The following is an 8221-nucleotide window of genomic DNA, read 5'->3' as shown; positions in this document are numbered from 1 at the left end:
CCAGGCCGGTTCAATAGATTTTAAGATTAAAAAGATTAAAAAGATTAAAAAGAAAAGGAGGGAATGAAGGACCCTTATGGGGGAGAGGGACAAGAAACTAGGCCTGGGCAGATATCAGGGGCTTCTTAAGAGGTTAGATGTTCCCCAGGGTCCAGCGGGCACGTTCTCTGGGAAGGAAAAAGTCTATCCCCTTTAGAGAACCTCTAGGCATGCCCAGAGCAGAGCTGCCACTCCCCCTTCGGAGAGTCTCAGTACTCTCCTCAGCATTCTCCTCAGCTGGTTCCCTCAGCACTCTCCTCAGCATTCTCTTCAGCTGGTTCCCTCAGCACTCTCCTCAGCATTCTCCTCAGCTGGTTCCCTCAGCACTCTCCTCAGCACTTTCCGGTATGCTAATTGTCCCTCCGAACCGGCCAATCCCATATGCTAATTTGTTGACTATCTAACCTGTGTGAAACTGCCACTCAGGGCTCCTCACCGCCTTAGGTGGGGGCCCGTTTGCACAAACGTACAATAAATACCTCATGCTTTTTGCATCAACTGGTCTGGAGTCTGGATTTTTGGGCGTCCTCTCGAGCAAGTGGGCATCTCTACAACTGAGAGGTCCAACACGATTGAGTTACCTAAAACAAAACCGGATATTTCCGGTTTCATCCAGTCATATCCAGACTAACTGGTGTGTAATTCGTATGCAATGGACCGAGAAAATCACAGTAAAAATGGTTTTGGAGAAAAGCAAAATCTTTTCATTAGGCAAGTGCATAAAATGTCATCTGTACAAAGAGAAATATCATGTTGTTTGCCGCAGTTCTTCTTGCTTTCTCCCTAGAAAATATGAATGTGTAGAGCTGGTGTCTCCATGTGGAAGCAATTAGTGTTTCCAAGCACAAAATTAAATATCCCCTTAAAAAAATCATTGAAAAAAAATAAAGTCCGTGGATAATATCAGGAATACACAAGCGCAGAGGCTTTCAAAATATTTCGGATTGAGTTAGCCAAAACACAACCAGATATTTCTGGTTTCATCCAGTCACATCCGGACAAACTGGTGTGGAATTCGTATGCAATGGACCAAGAAAATCACAGTAAAATTGGTTTTGGAGAAAAGCAAAGTCTTTTCGTTAGGCAAGTGCATAAAATCTCATAGATACAAACAGAAATATCATGTTTGTTTGCCGCAGTTCCTCCAGCTTTCTCCCTAGAAAATACGAATGTGTAGAGCTGGTGTCTCCATGTGGAACCAATTAGTGATTCCAAGCACAAAATAAATGTTCCCTGATAAAAAACTTTCAAAACAATATAGCCTGTGCATAATATCAGGAATGCACAAACACAGAGGCTATAGCAATATCTGCGATTGAGTTAGCTAAAACAAAACCGGATATATCCGGTTTCATCCAGTCATATCCGGACAAACTGGTGTGGAATTCGTATAGAATGCACTGAGAAAATCACAGTAAAAATGGTTTCTGAGCAAAGCAAAGTCTTTTCGTTAGGCAAGTGCATAAAATGTCATCTGTACAAACAGAAATATCATGTTTGTTTGTCGCAGTTCCTCCAGCATTCTCCCTAGAAAATACAAATGTGTAGAGCAGGTATCTCCATGCGGAACAAATTAGTGTTTCCAAGCACAAAATTAAATGTTCCCTGAAAAAAAACATTGAAAACAATAATGTCCGTGGATAAAGTCAGGAATACACAAACACAGAAGCTGAAGCAATATTTCCCATTGAGTTAGCCAAAACACAACCAGATATTTATGGTTTCATGCAGTCATATACGGACAAAGTGGTGTGGAATTTGTATGCAATGGACCGAGAAAATCACAGTAAAAATCGTTTTGGAGAAAAGCAAAGTCTTTTTATTAGGCAAGTGCATAAAATATCATCTATACAAACATAAATATCATGTTTGTTTGTCGCAGTTCCTCTAGCTTTCTCCATAGAAAATACGAATATGTAGAGCTGGTGTCTACATGTGGAACCAATTACTGCATACAAGCTCAAAATAAAATATTCGCCGATAAAAAACATTCAAAACAATAAAGTCCTTTGATAATATCCTGAAAACACAAACACAGAGGCTGTAGCAACATCTGGGATCGAGTTAGCCAAAACAAAACCGGATATTTACGGTTTCATCCAGTCATATCCGGACAAACTGGTGTTGAATTCGTATGCAATTGATCGAGAAAATCACAGTAAATATGGTTTTGGAGAAGAGCAAAGTCTTTTCGTTAGGCAATTGCATAAAATGTCATCTAGACAAACATAAATATCATGTTTGTTTGCTGCAGTTCCTCTAGCTTTCTCCCTAGAAAATACGAATGTGTAGAGCTGGTGTTCCCATGAAGAATCAATTATTGTTTCAAGGGTACAAAATTAAATGTTCCCAGATAAAAACCTTCAAAACAATAAAGTCCATCGATAATATCCAGAGAACACAAACACTGACGCTTTCAAAATATTTCAGATTGAATTAGCCAAAGCACAAACGGATATTTGTGGTTTCATCCAGTCATATCCGGAAAAACTCGTGTGGAATTCGTATGCAATGGACCAAGAAAATCACAGTAAAATTGGTTTTGGAGAAGAGAAAGTCTTTTCGTTAGGCAAGTGCATAAAATGTCATCTATACAAACAGAAATATCATGTTTGTTTGTCACAGTTCCTCTAGCTTTCTCCCTAGAAAATACGAATGTGTAGAGCTGGTGTCTCCATGTGGACCAATTAGTGTTTCCAAGAACAAAGTTAAATGTTCACCGATTAAAAAAAATCAAAACAATAAAGTCCGTGGATAATATCAGGAATACACAAACACAGAAGCTGTAGCAATATCTGGGATTGAGGTAGCCAAAACTCAACCGGATATTTCCGTTTGCATCCAGTCACATCCGGACAAACTGGTGTGGAATTCGTATGCAATGGACCGAGAAAATCACTGTAAAAATGGTTTTGGAGAAGAGCACGTCTTTTCGTAGGGAAAGTGCATAAAATGTCATCTATACAAACAGAAATATCATGTTTGTTTGCCGCAGTTCCTCTAGCTCTCTCCCTAGAAAATACGAATGTGTGGAGCTGGTGTCCCCATGATGAACCAATTAGTGTTTCCACGGTACAAAATTAAATGTTCCCTGATAAAAACCTTCAAAACAATAAAGTCCATAGATAACATCAGAAAAAACAAACAGAGAGGCTTTCACAATATTTCAGATTGAATTAGCCAAAGCACAACCGGATATTTCTGTTTTCATCCAGTCATATCCGGATAAACTGGTGTGGAACTCGTATGCAATGGACCGAGAAAATCACAGTACAAATGGTTTTGGAGAAAAGCAAAGTCTTTTCTTTAGGCAATGCATAAAATGTCATCGATAAAACCAGAAACATCAAATTTTTGTGCCTCAGTTCCTCTAGCTTCCTCCCTAGAAAATAAAAATATGTAGAGCTGGTGTCTCCTTGTGGAACCAATTACTGTTTCCAAGAACAAAGTTAAATGTTCCCCGATTAAAAAAAAATCAAAACAATAATGTCCGTGGATAATATCAGGAATACACAAACACATAGTCTGTAGCAATATCTGGGATTGAGTTAGCCAAAACAAAACCGGATATTTCCGGTTTCATCCAGTCATATCCGAACAAACTGGTGTGGAATTCGTATGCAATGGACCAAGAAAATCACAGTAAAATTGGTTTTGGAGAAAAGCAAAGTCTTTTCGTTAGGCAAGTGCATAAAATGTCTTCGATGCAAACAGAAATATCAGGTTTGTTTGCTGCAGTTCCTCTAGCTTTCTCCCTAGAAAATACGAATGTGTAGAGCTGGTGTCCCCATGATGAACCAATTAGTGTTTCCAAGCACAAAATTAAATGTTCCCTGATAAAAACATTCAAAACAATAAAGTCTGTGGATAATATCAGGATTACACAAACCCAGAGGCTGTAGCAATATCTGGGATTGAGTTAGCCAAAACAAAACCAGATATTTCTGGTTTCATCCAGTCATATCTGGACAAACTGGTGTGGAATTCGTATAAATGGACCGAGAAAATCACAGTAAAATTGGTTTTGGAGAAAAGCAAAGTCTTTTCGTTAGGCAAGTGCATAAAATGTCATCTATACAAACAGAAATATCATGTTTGTTTGTGCAGTTCCTCTAGCTTTCTCCCTAGAAAATACGAATGTGTAGAGCTGGTGTCTCCATGATGAACCAATTAGTGATTCCAAGCACAAAATTAATTGTTCCCTGATAAAAACATTCAAAACAATAAAGTCCGTTGATAATATCAGGAATACACTAACACAGAGGCTGTAGCAATATCTGGGATTCAGTTAGCTGAAACATAACCGGATATTTCCGGTGTCATCCAGTCATATCCAGACAAATTGGTTTGGAATTCGTATGCAAAGGACCGAGAAATCACAGAAAAATGGATTGGAGAAAAGCAAAGTCTTTTCGGTAGGCAAGTGCATAAAATATCATATATACAAAAAGAAATATCATGTTTGTTTGCCACAGTTTCTCTAGCTTTCTCCGTAGAAAATACGAATACGTAGAGCTGGTGTCTCCATGTGGAACCAATTACTGTATCAAAGCTTAAAATAAAATGTTACCCGATAAAAAACATTCAAAAAAATAAAGTCGGTTGAATATCCAGAAAACACAATACAGAGGCTGCAGCAATATCTCGGATTGAGTAAGCCAAAACAAAACCGGATATTTCCGGATTCATCCAGTTATATCCGGATAAACTGCTGTTTAGTTCGTATGGGATTGACCGAGAAAATCACATTAAAAATGGTTTTGGAGAATAGTAATGTCTTTTCGTTAGGCAAGTGCATAAAATCTCATAGATACAAACAGAAATATCATGTTTGTTTGTTGCAGTTCCTTCAGCTTTCTCCCTAGAAAATACGAATGTGTAGAGCTGGTGTCTCCATGTGGAACCAATTAGTGACTCCAAGCACAAAATAAATGTTCCCTGATAAAAAACATTCAAAACAATATAGTCTGTGCATAATATCAGGAATGCACAAACACAGAGGCTATAGCAATATCTGCGATTGAGTTAGCTAAAAGAAAACCAGATATTTCCGGTTTCATCCAGTCATATCCAGACTAACTGGTGTGTAAATCGTATGCAATGGACCGAGAAAATAACAGTAAAAATAGTTTTGGAGAAAAGCAAAATCTTTTCATTAGGCAAGTGCATAAAATGTCATCTGTACAAAGAGAAATATCATGTTGTTTGCCGCAGTTCTTCTGGCTTTCTCCCTAGAAAATATGAATGTGTAGAGCTGGTGTTTCCATGTGGAAGCAATTAGTGTTTCCAAGCACAAAATTAAATATCCCCTTAAAAAATCATTGAAAAAAATAAAGTCCGTGGATAATATCAGGAATACACAAACACAGAGGCTGCAGCAATATTTCGGATTGAGTTAGCCAAAACACAACCAGATATTTCTGGTTTCATCCAGTCACATCCGGACAAACTGGTGTGGAATTCGTATGCAATGGACCAAGAAAATCACAGTAAAATGGTTTTGGAGAAGAGCAAAGTCTTTTCGTTAGGCAAGTGCATAAAATCTCATAGATACAAACAGAAATATCATGTTTATTTGCCGCAGTTCCTCTAGCTTTCTCCCTAGAAAATACGAATGTGTAGAGCTGGTGTCTCCATGTGGAACCAATTAGTGATTCCAAGCACAAAATAAATGTTCCCTTATAAAAAACATTCAAAACAATATAGCCTGTGCATAATATCAGGAATGCACAAACACAGAGGCTGTAGCAATATCTGTGATTGAGTTAGCTAAAACAAAACCGGATATTTCCGGTTTCATCCAGTCATATACAGACCAACTGGTGAGGAAATCGTATGCAATGGACCGAGAAAATAACAGTAAAAATGGTTTTGGAGAAAATCAAAGTCTTTTCCTTAGGCAAGTGTATAAAATGTCATCTATACAAAGAGAAATATCATGTTTGTCACAGTTCCTCTAGCTTTCTCCCTAGAAAATACAAATGTGTAGAGCTGGTGTATCCATGTGGAACAATTAGTGTTTCCAAGAACAAAGTTAAATGTTCACCGATTAAAAGAAATCAAAACAATAAAGTCCGTGGATAATATCAGGATTACACAAACACAGAAGCTGTAGCAATATCTGGGATTGAGGTAGCCAAAACTCAACCGGATATTTCCGTTTGCATCCAGTCATATCTGGACAAAGTGGTGTGGAGTTTGTATGCAATGGACCAAGAAAATCACTGTAAAAATGGTTTTGGAGAAGAGCACGTCTTTTCGTAGGGCAAGTGCATAAAATGTCATCTATACAAACAGAAATATCATGTTTGTTTGCCGCAATTCCTCTAGCTTTCTCCCTAGAAAATACGAATGCGTGGAGCTGGTGTCCCCACGATGAACCAATTAGTGTTTCCACGGTGCAAAATTAAATGTTCCCTGATAAAAACCTTCAAAACAATAAAGTCCATCGATAACATCCGAAAACACAAACACAGAGGCTTTCACAATATTTCGGATTGAATTAGCCAAAGCACAACCGGATATTTCTGTTCTCATCCAGTCATATCCGGACAAACTGGTGTGGAATTCATATGCAATGGACCGAGAAAATCACAGTACAAATGGTTTTGGAGAAAAGCAAAGTCTTTTCTTTAGGCAATGCATAAAATGTCATCGATAAAACCAGAAACATCAACTTTTTGTGCCTCAGTTCCTCTAGCTTCCTCCCTAGAAAATAAAAATATGTAGAGCTGGTGTCTCCTTGTGGAACCAATTACTGTTTCCAAGAACAAAGTTAAATGTTCCCCGATAAAAAAAAATCAAAACAATAATGTCCGTGGATAATATCAGGAATACACAAACACATAGGCTGTAGCAATATCTGGGATTGAGTTAGCCAAAACAAAACCGGATATTTCAGGTTTCATCCAGTCATATCCGGACAAACTGGTGCGGAATTCGTATGCAATGGACCAAGAAAATCACAGCAAAATTGGTTTTGGAGAAAAGCAAAGTCTTTTCGTTAGGCAATGAATAAAATGTCATCTATACAAACAGAAATATCATTTTTGTTTGCCACAATTCCTCTAGCTTTCTCCCTAGAAAATACGAATGTGTGGAGCTGGTGTCCCCATGGTGAACCATTTAGTGTTTCCAAGCCCAATATAAATTGTTCCCTGATAAAAACATTCAAAACAACAAAGTCCATCGATAATATCCAGAAAACACAAACCAGAGGTTTTCACAATATTTTGGATTGATTTAGCCAAAACACAACCATATATTTCTGGTTTCATCCAGTCATATCCGGACAAAGTGGTGTGGAATTCCTATGCAATGGACCGAGAAAATCACAGTAAAAATGGTTTTGGAGAAAAGCAAAGTCTTTTCGTTAGGCAATTGCATAAAATGTCATCGATACAAACAGAAATATTATGTTTGCTTGCCGCAGTTCCTTTAGCTTCCTCCCTAGAAAATACGAATGTGTAGAGCTGGTGTCTCTATGTGGAAAAAATTAGTGTTTAGCTGCACAAAATTAAATGTTCCCTGATAAAAAATATTCAAAACAATAAAGTCTGTGGATAATATCATGAATACACAAACACAGAGGCTGTAGCAATATTTTGGATTGAGTTAGCCAAAACACAACCGGATATTTCTGGTTTCATCCAGTCATATCCGGACAGAGTTGTGTGGAATTCGTATGCAATGGACCGAGAAAATCACAGTATAAATGGTTTTGGAGAAAAGCAAAGTCTTTTCATTAGACAAGTGCATAAAATGTCATCTAGACAAACAGAAATATCATGTTTGTTTGCCACAGTTCCTCTAGCTTTCTCCCTAGAAAATACAAACATGTATAGCTGGTGTCTCCATGCGGAACCAATTACTGTATCCAAGCTGAAAATAAAATATTCCCCAATAAAAACATTCTAAAGAATAAAGTCCGGATATGAAATTAGGAGAGCGGTAAGATGGCGGAATAGGCAGGGAGCACACTATTAGTCCGGGGGAGAGACTGTTTAATATAAGTGGATGTACTGCAGGTTAAAGGAAGAGTATGGGGTTGAAACAGCAGAGGAAACACTTCCAGAACTAGTGATTTACAGTGTACCTGCGTGGAGTGTTGGGAGCCCAAGTTCAGGACACCAGCAGCAGACTCAACACACTAGCGCTGGAACGTGAGGTGAGCCGAACCTCA

The sequence above is a fragment of the Lepus europaeus genome, unplaced genomic scaffold (genome assembly GCF_033115175.1).
Source record: "Lepus europaeus isolate LE1 unplaced genomic scaffold, mLepTim1.pri SCAFFOLD_60, whole genome shotgun sequence".
NCBI lineage: Eukaryota > Metazoa > Chordata > Mammalia > Lagomorpha > Leporidae > Lepus > Lepus europaeus.
This window is presented reverse-complemented; position numbering follows the sequence as displayed.